Source organism: Oncorhynchus nerka, linkage group LG8 (assembly GCF_034236695.1).
Source record: "Oncorhynchus nerka isolate Pitt River linkage group LG8, Oner_Uvic_2.0, whole genome shotgun sequence".
In the NCBI taxonomy this organism is placed as follows: domain Eukaryota; kingdom Metazoa; phylum Chordata; class Actinopteri; order Salmoniformes; family Salmonidae; genus Oncorhynchus; species Oncorhynchus nerka.
The window spans coordinates 24,341,586-24,361,357 of NC_088403.1; the positions used below are offsets into that span (position 1 = coordinate 24,341,586).

The window sequence follows — 19,772 nt, forward strand, 5'->3', positions numbered from 1 at the left end:
GAATGATGCAATGTTTAGAGATAAAGAGGAGACTCCACCCAAAGTGGGGTATGAATACCACCACGGGGGAAGTCATGTCTTTTGTCTGAATACAGCTGTGTCGAACCTTTGGGAAGAATTAAACTTGGTTAAAGCTTCTCTAGTTATTTACTCTGAAAATTAGAACCTAACACTGTGAAAGTCCACAAACGCCACTGTTGAAGTGGGAGGAGAGTCTGAAGATTTACGACCCCAAGGCCAAGCGGGAGGAGAGTCTGGAGATTTACGACCCCTAGGCCAAGTGGGAGGAGAGTCTGGAGATCCCTAGGCCAAGCGGGAGGAGAGTCTGGAGATTTACGACCCCTAGGCCAAGTGGGAGGAGAGTCTGGAGATTTACGACCCCTAGGCCAAGTGGGAGGAGAGTCTGGAGATTTACGACCCCTAGGCCAAGTGGGAGGAGAGTCTGGAGATTTACGACCCCTAGGCCAAGTGGGAGGAGAGTCTGGAGATTTACGACCCCTAGGCCAAGCGGGAGGAGAGTCTGGAGATTTACGACCCCTAGGCATTTCTTCACATATAGACTCACCTGAAGCAGGTTGCATGATCAGAGAGTACTCACCGACACAGGGTTATACCCTTACACACAGGTCCCGCCCAGAGACCCACCCAGAGACCGGGAGTTTGACAGAGAGGCCTAGGCTGCCAGCTTTGCACGGTGCCAGTCATTTCATGCCGCTCCTCATCTGGGGCTGGTTGGCATGTGGCACGAGAGGCAGCGACGCTGGCAGCCCTACATAGTCAGTCAAAATAACAGATATCTAATAGATAACTCCGTTGAATAGATAATCCCTGTTAAATGGATGCTGTGTTCGAGCCCAGTCATCCCAGCAGTGACACATCCCTCTTGGCTTTATGTCTGAGGATACAGAGATACAGAGAGATTAGCTCCTCTGTCTCAGCCCTGACGGCCATGCTGCGCTGTTACTGTGGGAAGATGCGGGCACACATCCACACTCTGAGAGAGAGACACATTAACACACAGTCAGATGGTTTGTGCCAGAGGGATCAGTGGTAGGCTGGCACTGGGAGACTGCCTCAGTCTCTCACAAAAGAACACCCATATCCCACAATGCCCTTCTCTCCTCATCTCTGAACAAAGGCCATGCACAGGCCCACAATCTCTGACCTCACTTACCCCTCTGACCTTAATGCACTCACTATTTCTTCCTCCTTCCCCTCCCCCTCTCTCCCCCTCTCTCTCCCTCTCGCTTCCTCTCTCTTCCTCTCTCTTCCTCTCTTCCTCTCTTCCTCGCTCTTCCTCCATCTCTCTTCCTCTCCCCCTCACTCTCCCGCTCTCTTCCTCTCTCCCTCTCTCTCTCTCACTCTCTCTTCCTCTTTTTTCCTATCCCTCTCTTGTCTTAAATTATGTTTTTTTACAACAAGGCTGACAGGTTACATTAATTCTGATAAGTTAGTAGTGTGGGTGTTATACATGATGTGTAGTAGTAGTATTGGTGCTATACATGATGTACAGTGTAGTAGTAGTGTTGGTACTATACATGATGTACAGTATAGTAGTAGTGTTGGTACTATACATGATGTACAGTGTAGTAGTAGTGTTGGTGCTATACATGATGTACAGTATAGTAGTAGTGTTGGTACTATACATGATGTACAGTGTAGTAGTAGTAGTAGTAGTATTGGTGCTATACATGATGTACAGTGTAGTAGTAGTGTTGGTGTTATACATGATGTGTAGTAGTAGTGTTGGTACTATACATGATGTACAGTGTAGTAGTAGTGTTGGCGTTATACATGATGTGTGGTAGTAGTGTTGGTACTATACATGATGTACAGTGTAGTGTTGGTACTATACATGATGTACAGTGTAGTGTTGGTACTATACATGATGTACAGTGTAGTGTTGGTACTATACATGATGTGTAGTAGTAGTGTTGGTACTATACATGATGTACAGTGTAGTGTTGGTACTATACATGATGTGTAGTAGTAGTGTTGGTACTATACATGATGTACAGTGTAGTAGTAGTATTGGTACTATACATGATGTACAGTGTAGTAGTAGTATTGGTACTATACATGATGTACAGTGTAGTAGTAGTGTTGGTACTATACATGATGTACAGTGTAGTAGTAGTGTTGGTACTATACATGATGTACAGTGTAGTAGTAGTGTTGGTGTTATACATGATGTGTAGTAGTAGTGTTGGTACTATACATGATGTGTAGTAGTAGTGTTGGTGCTATACATGATGTACAGTGTAGTAGTAGTATTGGTGCTATACATGATGTACAGTGTAGTAGTAGTGTTGGTGTTATACATGATGTGTAGTAGTAGTGTTGGTACTATACATGATGTACAGTGTAGTAGTGTTGGTGCTATACATGATGTACAGTGTAGTAGTAGTGTTGGTGTTATACATGATGTACAGTGTAGTAGTGTTGGTACTATACATGATGTACAGTGCAGTAGTAGTGTTGGTGTTATACATGATGTGTAGTAGTAGTGTTGGTACTATACATGATGTACAGTGTAGTAGTGTTGGTACTATACATGATGTACAGTGTAGTAGTAGTGTTGGTGTTATACATGATGTGTAGTAGTAGTGTTGGTACTATACATGATGTACAGTGTAGTAGTGTTGGTGCTATACATGATGTACAGTGTAGTAGTAGTGTTGGTACTATACATGATGTGTAGTAGTAGTGTTGGTACTATACATGATGTACAGTGTAGTGTTGGTACTATACATGATGTACAGTGTAGTAGTAGTGTTGGTACTATACATGATGTACAGTGTAGTAGTAGTGTTGGTACTATACATGATGTACAGTGTAGTAGTAGTGTTGGTGCTATACATGATGTGTAGTAGTAGTGTTGGTACTATACATGATGTACAGTGTAGTGTTGGTACTATACATGATGTGTAGTAGTAGTGTTGGTACTATACATGATGTGTAGTAGTAGTGTTGGTACTATACATGATGTGTAGTAGTAGTGTTGGTACTATACATGATGTACAGTGGAGTAGTAGTGTTGGTGCTATACATGATGTACAGTGTAGTAGTAGTGTTGGTACTATACATGATGTACAGTGTAGTAGTAGTGTTAGTACTATACATGATGTGTAGTAGTAGTGTTGGTACTATACATGATGTACAGTGTAGTAGTAGCGTTGTTACTATACATGATGTGTAGTAGTCGTATTGGTGCTATGCATGATGTGTAGTAGTAGTTTTGGTACTATACATGATGTACAGTGTAGTAGTAGTGTTGGTGCTATACATGATGTGTAGTAGTAGTAGTGTTGGTACTATACATGATGTACAGTGTAGTGTTGGTACTATATATGATGTACAGTGTAGTAGTAGTGTTGGTGCTATACATGATGTACAGTGTAGTAGTAGTGTTGGTGCTATACATGATGTGTAGTAGTAGTAGTGTTGGTACTATACATGATGTACAGTGTAGTGTTGGTGTTATACATGATGTGTAGTAGTAGTGTTGGTGCTATACATGATGTACAGTGTAGTAGTAGTGTTGGTGCTATACATGATGTACAGTGTAGTAGTAGTGTTGGTGCTATACATGATGTACAGTGTAGTAGTAGTGTTGGTACTATACATGCTGTACAGTGTAGTGTTGGTACTATACATGATGTGTAGTAGTAGTGTTGGTGCTATACATGATGTACAGTGTAGTGTTGGTGCTATACATGATGTACAGTGTAGTGTTGGTGCTATACATGATGTGTAGTAGTAGTGTTGGTACTATACATGATGTACAGTGTAGTGTTGGTACTATACATGATGTGTAGTAGTAGTGTTGGTACTATACATGATGTACAGTGTAGTGTTGGTGCTATACATGATGTGTAGTAGTAGTGTTGGTACTATACATGATGTACAGTGTAGTGTTGGTACTATACATGATGTACAGTGTAGTAGTAGTGTTGGTACTATACATGATGTACAGTGTAGTAGTAGTGTTGGTGCTATACATGATGTGTAGTAGTAGTGTTGGTACTATACATGATGTACAGTGTAGTGTTGGTACTATACATGATGTGTAGTAGTAGTGTTGGTACTATACATGATGTGTAGTAGTAGTGTTGGTGCTATACATGATGTACAGTGTAGTATTAGTGTTGGTGCTATACATGATGTACAGTGTAGTAGTAGTGTTGGTACTATACATGATGTACAGTGTAGTGTTGGTACTATACATGATGTGTAGTAGTAGTGTTGGTACTATGCATGATGTACAGTGTAGTAGTAGTGTTGGTACTATACATGATGTACAGTGTAGTGTTGGTACTATACATGATGTGTAGTAGTAGTGTTGGTACTATGCATGATGTACAGTGTAGTAGTAGTGTTGGTACTATACATGATGTACAGTGTAGTAGTAGTGTTGGTACTATACATGATGTACAGTGTAGTAGTAGTGTTGGTACTATACATGATGTACAGTGTAGTAGTAGTGTTGGTACTATACATGATGTACAGTGTAGTGTTGGTACTATACATGATGTGTAGTAGTAGTGTTGGTACTATACATGATGTGTAGTAGTAGTGTTGGTACTATACATGATGTGTAGTAGTAGTGTTGGTACTATACATGATGTACAGTGGAGTAGTAGTGTTGGTGCTATACATGATGTACAGTGTAGTAGTAGTGTTGGTACTATACATGATGTACAGTGTAGTAGTAGTGTTAGTACTATACATGATGTGTAGTAGTAGTGTTGGTACTATACATGATGTACAGTGTAGTAGTAGCGTTGTTACTATACATGATGTGTAGTAGTCGTATTGGTGCTATGCATGATGTGTAGTAGTAGTTTTGGTACTATACATGATGTACAGTGTAGTAGTAGTGTTGGTGCTATACATGATGTGTAGTAGTAGTAGTGTTGGTACTATACATGATGTACAGTGTAGTGTTGGTACTATATATGATGTACAGTGTAGTAGTAGTGTTGGTGCTATACATGATGTACAGTGTAGTAGTAGTGTTGGTGCTATACATGATGTACAGTGTAGTGTTGGTACTATACATGATGTACAGTGTAGTGTTGGTACTATATATGATGTACAGTGTAGTAGTAGTTTTGGTACTATACATGATGTACAGTGTAGTAGTAGTGTTGGTGCTATACATGATGTACAGTGTAGTAGTAGTGTTGGTACTATACATGATGTACAGTGTAGTGTTGGTACTATACATGATGTGTAGTAGTAGTGTTGGTGCTATACATGATGTACAGTGTAGTGTTGGTGCTATACATGATGTGTAGTAGTAGTGTTGGTACTATACATGATGTACAGTGTAGTGTTGGTACTATACATGATGTGTAGTAGTAGTGTTGGTACTATACATGATGTACAGTGTAGTGTTGGTGCTATACATGATGTGTAGTAGTAGTGTTGGTACTATACATGATGTACAGTGTAGTGTTGGTACTATACATGATGTACAGTGTAGTAGTAGTGTTGGTACTATACATGATGTACAGTGTAGTAGTAGTGTTGGTGCTATACATGATGTGTAGTAGTAGTGTTGGTACTATACATGATGTACAGTGTAGTGTTGGTACTATACATGATGTGTAGTAGTAGTGTTGGTACTATACATGATGTGTAGTAGTAGTGTTGGTGCTATACATGATGTACAGTGTAGTAGTAGTGTTGGTGCTATACATGATGTACAGTGTAGTAGTAGTGTTGGTGCTATACATGATGTACAGTGTAGTAGTAGTGTTGGTACTATACATGATGTACAGTGTAGTGTTGGTACTATACATGATGTGTAGTAGTAGTGTTGGTACTATGCATGATGTACAGTGTAGTAGTAGTGTTGGTACTATACATGATGTACAGTGTAGTAGTAGTGTTGGTACTATACATGATGTACAGTGTAGTAGTAGTGTTGGTACTATACATGATGTACAGTGTAGTAGTAGTGTTGGTACTATACATGATGTACAGTGTAGTGTTGGTACTATACATGATGTGTAGTAGTAGTGTTGGTACTATACATGATGTGTAGTAGTAGTGTTGGTACTATACATGATGTGTAGTAGTAGTGTTGGTACTATACATGATGTACAGTGGAGTAGTAGTGTTGGTGCTATACATGATGTACAGTGTAGTAGTAGTGTTGGTACTATACATGATGTACAGTGTAGTAGTAGTGTTAGTACTATACATGATGTGTAGTAGTAGTGTTGGTACTATACATGATGTACAGTGTAGTAGTAGCGTTGTTACTATACATGATGTGTAGTAGTCGTATTGGTGCTATGCATGATGTGTAGTAGTAGTTTTGGTACTATACATGATGTACAGTGTAGTAGTAGTGTTGGTGCTATACATGATGTGTAGTAGTAGTAGTGTTGGTACTATACATGATGTACAGTGTAGTGTTGGTACTATATATGATGTACAGTGTAGTAGTAGTGTTGGTGCTATACATGATGTACAGTGTAGTAGTAGTGTTGGTGCTATACATGATGTGTAGTAGTAGTAGTGTTGGTACTATACATGATGTACAGTGTAGTGTTGGTGTTATACATGATGTGTAGTAGTAGTGTTGGTGCTATACATGATGTACAGTGTAGTAGTAGTGTTGGTGCTATACATGATGTACAGTGTAGTGTTGGTACTATACATGATGTGTAGTAGTAGTGTTGGTGCTATACATGATGTACAGTGTAGTGTTGGTACTATACATGATGTGTAGTAGTAGTGTTGGTACTATACATGATGTACAGTGTAGTGTTGGTGCTATACATGATGTGTAGTAGTAGTGTTGGTACTATACATGATGTACAGTGTAGTGTTGGTACTATACATGATGTACAGTGTAGTAGTAGTGTTGGTACTATACATGATGTACAGTGTAGTAGTAGTGTTGGTACTATACATGATGTACAGTGTAGTAGTAGTGTTGGTGCTATACATGATGTGTAGTAGTAGTGTTGGTACTATACATGATGTACAGTGTAGTGTTGGTACTATACATGATGTGTAGTAGTAGTGTTGGTACTATACATGATGTGTAGTAGTAGTGTTGGTACTATACATGATGTGTAGTAGTAGTGTTGGTACTATACATGATGTACAGTGGAGTAGTAGTGTTGGTGCTATACATGATGTACAGTGTAGTAGTAGTGTTGGTACTATACATGATGTACAGTGTAGTAGTAGTGTTAGTACTATACATGATGTGTAGTAGTAGTGTTGGTACTATACATGATGTACAGTGTAGTAGTAGCGTTGTTACTATACATGATGTGTAGTAGTCGTATTGGTGCTATGCATGATGTGTAGTAGTAGTTTTGGTACTATACATGATGTACAGTGTAGTAGTAGTGTTGGTGCTATACATGATGTGTAGTAGTAGTAGTGTTGGTACTATACATGATGTACAGTGTAGTGTTGGTACTATATATGATGTACAGTGTAGTAGTAGTGTTGGTGCTATACATGATGTACAGTGTAGTAGTAGTGTTGGTGCTATACATGATGTGTAGTAGTAGTAGTGTTGGTACTATACATGATGTACAGTGTAGTGTTGGTGTTATACATGATGTGTAGTAGTAGTGTTGGTGCTATACATGATGTACAGTGTAGTAGTAGTGTTGGTGCTATACATGATGTACAGTGTAGTAGTAGTGTTGGTGCTATACATGATGTACAGTGTAGTAGTAGTGTTGGTACTATACATGCTGTACAGTGTAGTGTTGGTACTATACATGATGTGTAGTAGTAGTGTTGGTGCTATACATGATGTACAGTGTAGTGTTGGTGCTATACATGATGTACAGTGTAGTGTTGGTGCTATACATGATGTGTAGTAGTAGTGTTGGTACTATACATGATGTACAGTGTAGTGTTGGTACTATACATGATGTGTAGTAGTAGTGTTGGTACTATACATGATGTACAGTGTAGTGTTGGTGCTATACATGATGTGTAGTAGTAGTGTTGGTACTATACATGATGTACAGTGTAGTGTTGGTACTATACATGATGTACAGTGTAGTAGTAGTGTTGGTACTATACATGATGTACAGTGTAGTAGTAGTGTTGGTGCTATACATGATGTGTAGTAGTAGTGTTGGTACTATACATGATGTACAGTGTAGTGTTGGTACTATACATGATGTGTAGTAGTAGTGTTGGTACTATACATGATGTGTAGTAGTAGTGTTGGTGCTATACATGATGTACAGTGTAGTATTAGTGTTGGTGCTATACATGATGTACAGTGTAGTAGTAGTGTTGGTACTATACATGATGTACAGTGTAGTGTTGGTACTATACATGATGTGTAGTAGTAGTGTTGGTACTATGCATGATGTACAGTGTAGTAGTAGTGTTGGTACTATACATGATGTACAGTGTAGTGTTGGTACTATACATGATGTGTAGTAGTAGTGTTGGTACTATGCATGATGTACAGTGTAGTAGTAGTGTTGGTACTATACATGATGTACAGTGTAGTAGTAGTGTTGGTACTATACATGATGTACAGTGTAGTAGTAGTGTTGGTACTATACATGATGTACAGTGTAGTAGTAGTGTTGGTACTATACATGATGTACAGTGTAGTGTTGGTACTATACATGATGTGTAGTAGTAGTGTTGGTACTATACATGATGTGTAGTAGTAGTGTTGGTACTATACATGATGTGTAGTAGTAGTGTTGGTACTATACATGATGTACAGTGGAGTAGTAGTGTTGGTGCTATACATGATGTACAGTGTAGTAGTAGTGTTGGTACTATACATGATGTACAGTGTAGTAGTAGTGTTAGTACTATACATGATGTGTAGTAGTAGTGTTGGTACTATACATGATGTACAGTGTAGTAGTAGCGTTGTTACTATACATGATGTGTAGTAGTCGTATTGGTGCTATGCATGATGTGTAGTAGTAGTTTTGGTACTATACATGATGTACAGTGTAGTAGTAGTGTTGGTGCTATACATGATGTGTAGTAGTAGTAGTGTTGGTACTATACATGATGTACAGTGTAGTGTTGGTACTATATATGATGTACAGTGTAGTAGTAGTGTTGGTGCTATACATGATGTACAGTGTAGTAGTAGTGTTGGTGCTATACATGATGTACAGTGTAGTGTTGGTACTATACATGATGTACAGTGTAGTGTTGGTACTATATATGATGTACAGTGTAGTAGTAGTTTTGGTACTATACATGATGTACAGTGTAGTAGTAGTGTTGGTGCTATACATGATGTACAGTGTAGTAGTAGTGTTGGTACTATACATGATGTACAGTGTAGTGTTGGTACTATACATGATGTGTAGTAGTAGTGTTGGTGCTATACATGATGTACAGTGTAGTGTTGGTGCTATACATGATGTGTAGTAGTAGTGTTGGTACTATACATGATGTACAGTGTAGTGTTGGTACTATACATGATGTGTAGTAGTAGTGTTGGTACTATACATGATGTACAGTGTAGTGTTGGTGCTATACATGATGTGTAGTAGTAGTGTTGGTACTATACATGATGTACAGTGTAGTGTTGGTACTATACATGATGTACAGTGTAGTAGTAGTGTTGGTACTATACATGATGTACAGTGTAGTAGTAGTGTTGGTGCTATACATGATGTGTAGTAGTAGTGTTGGTACTATACATGATGTACAGTGTAGTGTTGGTACTATACATGATGTGTAGTAGTAGTGTTGGTACTATACATGATGTGTAGTAGTAGTGTTGGTGCTATACATGATGTACAGTGTAGTAGTAGTGTTGGTGCTATACATGATGTACAGTGTAGTAGTAGTGTTGGTGCTATACATGATGTACAGTGTAGTAGTAGTGTTGGTACTATACATGATGTACAGTGTAGTGTTGGTACTATACATGATGTGTAGTAGTAGTGTTGGTACTATGCATGATGTACAGTGTAGTAGTAGTGTTGGTACTATACATGATGTACAGTGTAGTAGTAGTGTTGGTACTATACATGATGTACAGTGTAGTAGTAGTGTTGGTACTATACATGATGTACAGTGTAGTAGTAGTGTTGGTACTATACATGATGTACAGTGTAGTGTTGGTACTATACATGATGTGTAGTAGTAGTGTTGGTACTATACATGATGTGTAGTAGTAGTGTTGGTACTATACATGATGTGTAGTAGTAGTGTTGGTACTATACATGATGTACAGTGGAGTAGTAGTGTTGGTGCTATACATGATGTACAGTGTAGTAGTAGTGTTGGTACTATACATGATGTACAGTGTAGTAGTAGTGTTAGTACTATACATGATGTGTAGTAGTAGTGTTGGTACTATACATGATGTACAGTGTAGTAGTAGCGTTGTTACTATACATGATGTGTACATTGGTGCTATGCATGATGTGTAGTAGTAGTTTTGGTACTATACATGATGTACAGTGTAGTAGTAGTGTTGGTGCTATACATGATGTGTAGTAGTAGTAGTGTTGGTACTATACATGATGTACAGTGTAGTGTTGGTACTATATATGATGTACAGTGTAGTAGTAGTGTTGGTGCTATACATGATGTACAGTGTAGTAGTAGTGTTGGTGCTATACATGATGTGTAGTAGTAGTAGTGTTGGTACTATACATGATGTACAGTGTAGTGTTGGTGTTATACATGATGTGTAGTAGTAGTGTTGGTGCTATACATGATGTACAGTGTAGTAGTAGTGTTGGTGCTATACATGATGTACAGTGTAGTGTTGGTACTATACATGATGTGTAGTAGTAGTGTTGGTGCTATACATGATGTACAGTGTAGTGTTGGTACTATACATGATGTGTAGTAGTAGTGTTGGTACTATACATGATGTACAGTGTAGTGTTGGTGCTATACATGATGTGTAGTAGTAGTGTTGGTACTATACATGATGTACAGTGTAGTGTTGGTACTATACATGATGTACAGTGTAGTAGTAGTGTTGGTACTATACATGATGTACAGTGTAGTAGTAGTGTTGGTGCTATACATGATGTGTAGTAGTAGTGTTGGTACTATACATGATGTACAGTGTAGTGTTGGTACTATACATGATGTACAGTGTAGTGTTGGTACTATACATGATGTGTAGTAGTAGTTTTGGTACTATACATGATGTACAGTGTAGTAATAGTGTTGGTACTATACATGATGTACAGTGTAGTGTTGGTACTATACATGATGTACAGTGTAGTGTTGGTACTATACATGATGTGTAGTAGTAGTGTTGGTACTATACATGATGTACAGTGTAGTGTTGGTACTATATATGATGTACAGTGTAGTAGTAGTTTTGGTACTATACATGATGTACAGTGTAGTAGTAGTGTTGGTGCTATACATGATGTACAGTGTAGTAGTAGTGTTGGTGCTATACATGATGTACAGTGTAGTGTTGGTACTATACATGATGTGTAGTAGTAGTGTTGGTGCTATACATGATGTACAGTGTAGTGTTGGTACTATACATGATGTGTAGTAGTAGTGTTGGTGCTATACATGATGTACAGTGTAGTGTTGGTGCTATACATGATGTACAGTGTAGTGTTGGTGCTATACATGATGTGTAGTAGTAGTGTTGGTACTATACATGATGTACAGTGTAGTGTTGGTACTATACATGATGTGTAGTAGTAGTGTTGGTACTATACATGATGTACAGTGTAGTGTTGGTGCTATACATGATGTGTAGTAGTAGTGTTGGTACTATACATGATGTACAGTGTAGTGTTGGTACTATACATGATGTACAGTGTAGTAGTAGTGTTGGTACTATACATGATGTACAGTGTAGTAGTAGTGTTGGTGCTATACATGATGTGTAGTAGTAGTGTTGGTACTATACATGATGTACAGTGTAGTGTTGGTACTATACATGATGTGTAGTAGTAGTGTTGGTACTATACATGATGTGTAGTAGTAGTGTTGGTGCTATACATGATGTACAGTGTAGTATTAGTGTTGGTGCTATACATGATGTACAGTGTAGTAGTAGTGTTGGTACTATACATGATGTACAGTGTAGTGTTGGTACTATACATGATGTGTAGTAGTAGTGTTGGTACTATGCATGATGTACAGTGTAGTAGTAGTGTTGGTACTATACATGATGTACAGTGTAGTGTTGGTACTATACATGATGTGTAGTAGTAGTGTTGGTACTATGCATGATGTACAGTGTAGTAGTAGTGTTGGTACTATACATGATGTACAGTGTAGTAGTAGTGTTGGTACTATACATGATGTACAGTGTAGTAGTAGTGTTGGTACTATACATGATGTACAGTGTAGTAGTAGTGTTGGTACTATACATGATGTACAGTGTAGTGTTGGTACTATACATGATGTGTAGTAGTAGTGTTGGTACTATACATGATGTGTAGTAGTAGTGTTGGTACTATACATGATGTGTAGTAGTAGTGTTGGTACTATACATGATGTACAGTGGAGTAGTAGTGTTGGTGCTATACATGATGTACAGTGTAGTAGTAGTGTTGGTACTATACATGATGTACAGTGTAGTAGTAGTGTTAGTACTATACATGATGTGTAGTAGTAGTGTTGGTACTATACATGATGTACAGTGTAGTAGTAGCGTTGTTACTATACATGATGTGTAGTAGTCGTATTGGTGCTATGCATGATGTGTAGTAGTAGTTTTGGTACTATACATGATGTACAGTGTAGTAGTAGTGTTGGTGCTATACATGATGTGTAGTAGTAGTAGTGTTGGTACTATACATGATGTACAGTGTAGTGTTGGTACTATATATGATGTACAGTGTAGTAGTAGTGTTGGTGCTATACATGATGTACAGTGTAGTAGTAGTGTTGGTGCTATACATGATGTACAGTGTAGTGTTGGTACTATACATGATGTACAGTGTAGTGTTGGTACTATATATGATGTACAGTGTAGTAGTAGTTTTGGTACTATACATGATGTACAGTGTAGTAGTAGTGTTGGTGCTATACATGATGTACAGTGTAGTAGTAGTGTTGGTACTATACATGATGTACAGTGTAGTGTTGGTACTATACATGATGTGTAGTAGTAGTGTTGGTGCTATACATGATGTACAGTGTAGTGTTGGTGCTATACATGATGTGTAGTAGTAGTGTTGGTACTATACATGATGTACAGTGTAGTGTTGGTACTATACATGAGTGTGTAGTAGTAGTGTTGGTACTATACATGATGTACAGTGTAGTGTTGGTGCTATACATGATGTGTAGTAGTAGTGTTGGTACTATACATGATGTACAGTGTAGTGTTGGTACTATACATGATGTACAGTGTAGTAGTAGTGTTGGTACTATACATGATGTACAGTGTAGTAGTAGTGTTGGTGCTATACATGATGTGTAGTAGTAGTGTTGGTACTATACATGATGTACAGTGTAGTGTTGGTACTATACATGATGTGTAGTAGTAGTGTTGGTACTATACATGATGTGTAGTAGTAGTGTTGGTGCTATACATGATGTACAGTGTAGTAGTAGTGTTGGTGCTATACATGATGTACAGTGTAGTAGTAGTGTTGGTGCTATACATGATGTACAGTGTAGTAGTAGTGTTGGTACTATACATGATGTACAGTGTAGTGTTGGTACTATACATGATGTGTAGTAGTAGTGTTGGTACTATGCATGATGTACAGTGTAGTAGTAGTGTTGGTACTATACATGATGTACAGTGTAGTAGTAGTGTTGGTACTATACATGATGTACAGTGTAGTAGTAGTGTTGGTACTATACATGATGTACAGTGTAGTAGTAGTGTTGGTACTATACATGATGTACAGTGTAGTGTTGGTACTATACATGATGTGTAGTAGTAGTGTTGGTACTATACATGATGTGTAGTAGTAGTGTTGGTACTATACATGATGTGTAGTAGTAGTGTTGGTACTATACATGATGTACAGTGGAGTAGTAGTGTTGGTGCTATACATGATGTACAGTGTAGTAGTAGTGTTGGTACTATACATGATGTACAGTGTAGTAGTAGTGTTAGTACTATACATGATGTGTAGTAGTAGTGTTGGTACTATACATGATGTACAGTGTAGTAGTAGCGTTGTTACTATACATGATGTGTAGTAGTCGTATTGGTGCTATGCATGATGTGTAGTAGTAGTTTTGGTACTATACATGATGTACAGTGTAGTAGTAGTGTTGGTGCTATACATGATGTGTAGTAGTAGTAGTGTTGGTACTATACATGATGTACAGTGTAGTGTTGGTACTATATATGATGTACAGTGTAGTAGTAGTGTTGGTGCTATACATGATGTACAGTGTAGTAGTAGTGTTGGTGCTATACATGATGTGTAGTAGTAGTAGTGTTGGTACTATACATGATGTACAGTGTAGTGTTGGTGTTATACATGATGTGTAGTAGTAGTGTTGGTGCTATACATGATGTACAGTGTAGTAGTAGTGTTGGTGCTATACATGATGTACAGTGTAGTGTTGGTACTATACATGATGTGTAGTAGTAGTGTTGGTGCTATACATGATGTACAGTGTAGTGTTGGTACTATACATGATGTGTAGTAGTAGTGTTGGTACTATACATGATGTACAGTGTAGTGTTGGTGCTATACATGATGTGTAGTAGTAGTGTTGGTACTATACATGATGTACAGTGTAGTGTTGGTACTATACATGATGTACAGTGTAGTAGTAGTGTTGGTACTATACATGATGTACAGTGTAGTAGTAGTGTTGGTGCTATACATGATGTGTAGTAGTAGTGTTGGTACTATACATGATGTACAGTGTAGTGTTGGTACTATACATGATGTACAGTGTAGTGTTGGTACTATACATGATGTGTAGTAGTAGTTTTGGTACTATACATGATGTACAGTGTAGTAATAGTGTTGGTACTATACATGATGTACAGTGTAGTGTTGGTACTATACATGATGTACAGTGTAGTGTTGGTACTATACATGATGTGTAGTAGTAGTGTTGGTACTATACATGATGTACAGTGTAGTGTTGGTACTATATATGATGTACAGTGTAGTAGTAGTTTTGGTACTATACATGATGTACAGTGTAGTAGTAGTGTTGGTGCTATACATGATGTACAGTGTAGTAGTAGTGTTGGTACTATACATGATGTACAGTGTAGTGTTGGTACTATACATGATGTGTAGTAGTAGTGGTGCTATACATGTTACAGTGGTACTATACATGATGTACAGTGTAGTGTTGGTGCTATACATGATGTGTAGTAGTAGTGTGTTACATGATGTACAGTACTATACATGATGTGTAGTAGTAGTGTTGGTACTATACATGATGTACAGTGTAGTGTTGGTGCTATACATGATGTGTAGTAGTAGTGTTGGTACTATACATGATGTACAGTGTAGTGTTGGTACTATACATGATGTACAGTGTAGTAGTAGTGTTGGTACTATACATGATGTACAGTGTAGTAGTAGTGTTGGTGCTATACATGATGTGTAGTAGTAGTGTTGGTACTATACATGATGTACAGTGTAGTGTTGGTACTATACATGATGTGTAGTAGTAGTGTTGGTACTATACATGATGTGTAGTAGTAGTGTTGGTGCTATACATGATGTACAGTGTAGTAGTAGTGTTGGTGCTATACATGATGTACAGTGTAGTAGTAGTGTTGGTGCTATACATGATGTACAGTGTAGTAGTAGTGTTGGTACTATACATGATGTACAGTGTAGTGTTGGTACTATACATGATGTGTAGTAGTAGTGTTGGTACTATGCATGATGTACAGTGTAGTAGTAGTGTTGGTACTATACATGATGTACAGTGTAGTAGTAGTGTTGGTACTATACATGATGTACAGTGTAGTAGTAGTGTTGGTACTATACATGATGTACAGTGTAGTAGTAGTGTTGGTACTATACATGATGTACAGTGTAGTGTTGGTACTATACATGATGTGTAGTAGTAGTGTTGGTACTATACATGATGTGTAGTAGTAGTGTTGGTACTATACATGGTGTGTAGTAGTAGTGTTGGTACTATACATGATGTACAGTGGAGTAGTAGTGTTGGTGCTATACATGATGTACAGTGTAGTAGTAGTGTTGGTACTATACATGATGTACAGTGTAGTAGTAGTGTTAGTACTATACATGATGTGTAGTAGTAGTGTTGGTACTATACATGATGTACAGTGTAGTAGTAGCGTTGTTACTATACATGATGTGTAGTAGTCGTATTGGTGCTATGCATGATGTGTAGTAGTAGTTTTGGTACTATACATGATGTACAGTGTAGTAGTAGTGTTGGTGCTATACATGATGTGTAGTAGTAGTAGTGTTGGTACTATACATGATGTACAGTGTAGTGTTGGTACTATATATGATGTACAGTGTAGTAGTAGTGTTGGTGCTATACATGATGTACAGTGTAGTAGTAGTGTTGGTGCTATACATGATGTGTAGTAGTAGTAGTGTTGGTACTATACATGATGTACAGTGTAGTGTTGGTGTTATACATGATGTGTAGTAGTAGTGTTGGTGCTATACATGATGTACAGTGTAGTAGTAGTGTTGGTGCTATACATGATGTACAGTGTAGTGTTGGTACTATACATGATGTGTAGTAGTAGTGTTGGTGCTATACATGATGTACAGTGTAGTGTTGGTACTATACATGATGTGTAGTAGTAGTGTTGGTACTATACATGATGTACAGTGTAGTGTTGGTGCTATACATGATGTGTAGTAGTAGTGTTGGTACTATACATGATGTACAGTGTAGTGTTGGTACTATACATGATGTACAGTGTAGTAGTAGTGTTGGTACTATACATGATGTACAGTGTAGTAGTAGTGTTGGTGCTATACATGATGTGTAGTAGTAGTGTTGGTACTATACATGATGTACAGTGTAGTGTTGGTACTATACATGATGTGTAGTAGTAGTGTTGGTACTATGCATGTTGTACAGTGTAGTAGTAGTGTTGGTACTATACATGATGTACAGTGTAGTAGTAGTGTTGGTACTATACATGATGTACAGTGTAGTAGTAGTGTTGGTACTATACATGATGTGTAGTAGTCGTATTGGTGCTATGCATGATGTGTAGTAGTAGTTTTGGTACTATACATGATGTACAGTGTAGTAATTGTGTTGGTACTATACATGATGTACAGTGTAGTGTTGGTGCTATACATGATGTACAGTGTAGTGTTGGTACTATACATGATGTACAGTGTAGTGTTGGTACTATACATGATGTGTAGTAGTAGTGTTGGTACTATACATGATGTACAGTGTAGTAGTAGTGTTGGTACTATACATGATGTACAGTGTAGTAGTAGTGTTGGTACTATACATGATGTACAGTGTAGTAGTAGTGTTGGTACTATACATGATGTGTAGTAGTCGTATTGGTGCTATGCATGATGTGTAGTAGTAGTTTTGGTACTATACATGATGTACAGTGTAGTAATAGTGTTGGTACTATACATGATGTACAGTGTAGTAGTAGTGTTGGTACTATACATGATGTGTAGTAGTCGTATTGGTGCTATGCATGATGTGTAGTAGTAGTTTTGGTACTATACATGATGTACAGTGTAGTAATAGTGTTGGTACTATACATGATGTACAGTGTAGTGTTGGTGCTATACATGATGTACAGTGTAGTGTTGGTACTATACATGATGTACAGTGTAGTGTTGGTACTATACATGATGTGTAGTAGTAGTGTTGGTACTATACATGATGTACAGTGTAGTAGTAGTGTTGGTACTATACATGATGTACAGTGTAGTAGTAGTGTTGGTACTATACATGATGTACAGTGTAGTAGTAGTGTTGGTACTATACATGATGTGTAGTAGTCGTATTGGTGCTATGCATGATGTGTAGTAGTAGTTTTGGTACTATACATGATGTACAGTGTAGTAATAGTGTTGGTACTATACATGATGTACAGTGTAGTGTTGGTACTATACATGATGTACAGTGTAGTGTTGGTACTATACATGATGTGTAGTAGTAGTGTTGGTACTATACATGATGTGTAGTGTTGGTACTATACATGATGTACAGTGTAGTGTTGGTACTATACATGATGTACAGTGTAGTAGTAGTGTTGGTACTATACATGATGTACAGTGTAGTAGTAGTGTTGGTGCTATACATGATGTGTAGTAGTAGTGTTGGTACTATACATGATGTACAGTGTAGTAGTAGTGTTGGTACTATACATGATGTGTAGTAGTAGTGTTGGTACTATACATGATGTACAGTGTAGTAGTAGTGTTGGTACTATACATGATGTACAGTGTAGTAGTAGTGTTGGTACTATACATGATGTACAGTGTAGTCGTAGTTTTTTGTTGGATCAGCAGCAGTGGTTTTCTGTATGGCTGGTACCACTCTGATAAGAGTGAAGGGAATAGCCGGTTACAGACGGGAGTGAAACTGATCCTTCTCCCTCCCTTCCTCCCTCCGTCTCTCTCACTAAGCATGCCCCATACCTTAAAGTGGGCCTTTTCCAAGCCACTATGAAAGGGTCTGTGCCACTTTATGCCACCTAGGTTTCATGCTTTTTAGACCCAGAACCTCTTCCAAGGCAGCTGTGTTGCAGAACTGTAAAAGGCTGGTCTCTGTTTGATTTCTGTTGTTTTGCTGACTGGGTAAAAACTTCCTCGGAGCACTGTGTTACCTGGGTTGGTTGGTGGTTGGTGGGTGTTTGTGCCAGTTTTGGTGCCCACCTTCAAGGGGGCTACACCAACACATGGCCTAGAGGTTCACGGCCAGCTCGGCCACAACTTCAGGGCTGCATTGAAAAAATGGTGGGGCCACACCGAGCTCCTCTGAAATCAGTAGAGTAGAGGCTGGGTTGAGCTGGAGTAGAAAGCAGAATGGGGAGGACAATACATTGTGACCTCAGTGACTTTGGGCTTTTTCCACCAGGGTGAATGAGGTCAACAGAGTTCATCAGAGTTTGTCAGGATGTGAGGAAAAGTGCAGTCAACATGGACTCATTAGAGAGCCAGAAAAGAGACAGCGATAGAAAGAGAGATGGATGGAGATGGAGAGAGAGAATATGGATATGAACAGCTGTTGGAGGCATTACTCAACATCTGTGCTGCTCTTCACTTAGTGGTCTGCTTACCAGGGCAGCCGGTACTGCCACACACACACCACACACACACAGAGCCAATTTCATAACTCACACATGCTAATCCTAATCACTAGCAATCTGAAATGTCCAGTGCAGTTTTCTTATGCACTTCCTTTATTCTTGACACCCAGAGCCAAATCTGAGGTGCACACTGGCCAGCTACTTTATGTCTGTCTGTCACAAGATACTTTATCTTCCCTTCTGTTTGTTGTGTTCTTATATTCAGCCCTAAAACACCATCATTCAAGACTAAAACCTACAATTTGTTGATAATGGTTTTTGCATGGAGGATAAGGAGTGATATTATCTCCCTCCTTGGTGATAAGGTGGTTTCATTTCCTGTGTAGTGTTCCGTAGGGTGCACGCCCTGCCTCATCTGAGTCACAGCAACAGGGAACATGTTACACACACACACACACGCAAACAGTGTGCTCTGGTACTGCAGCGTGTGGTCTCCTATGAGCAACGCCACTGCTACAAGGGCATTGTGGGAAAATGATAATATTGACACACGCTCAATCTGTGTTTAAATACGAGTCATTCATCAATTACATAGGGCAACATGACCCATATTGTTAATACT

General features: G+C 38.5%; 1 protein-coding gene across 6 annotated transcripts in view; it reads left to right on the top strand.

Annotated features, from left to right (window-relative positions):
- Window positions 1-19,772, top strand: part of LOC115132992 (fatty acyl-CoA reductase 1-like) — an 89,857-nt gene that overhangs the window by 34,373 nt on the left and 35,712 nt on the right. The window lies entirely within an intron of this gene.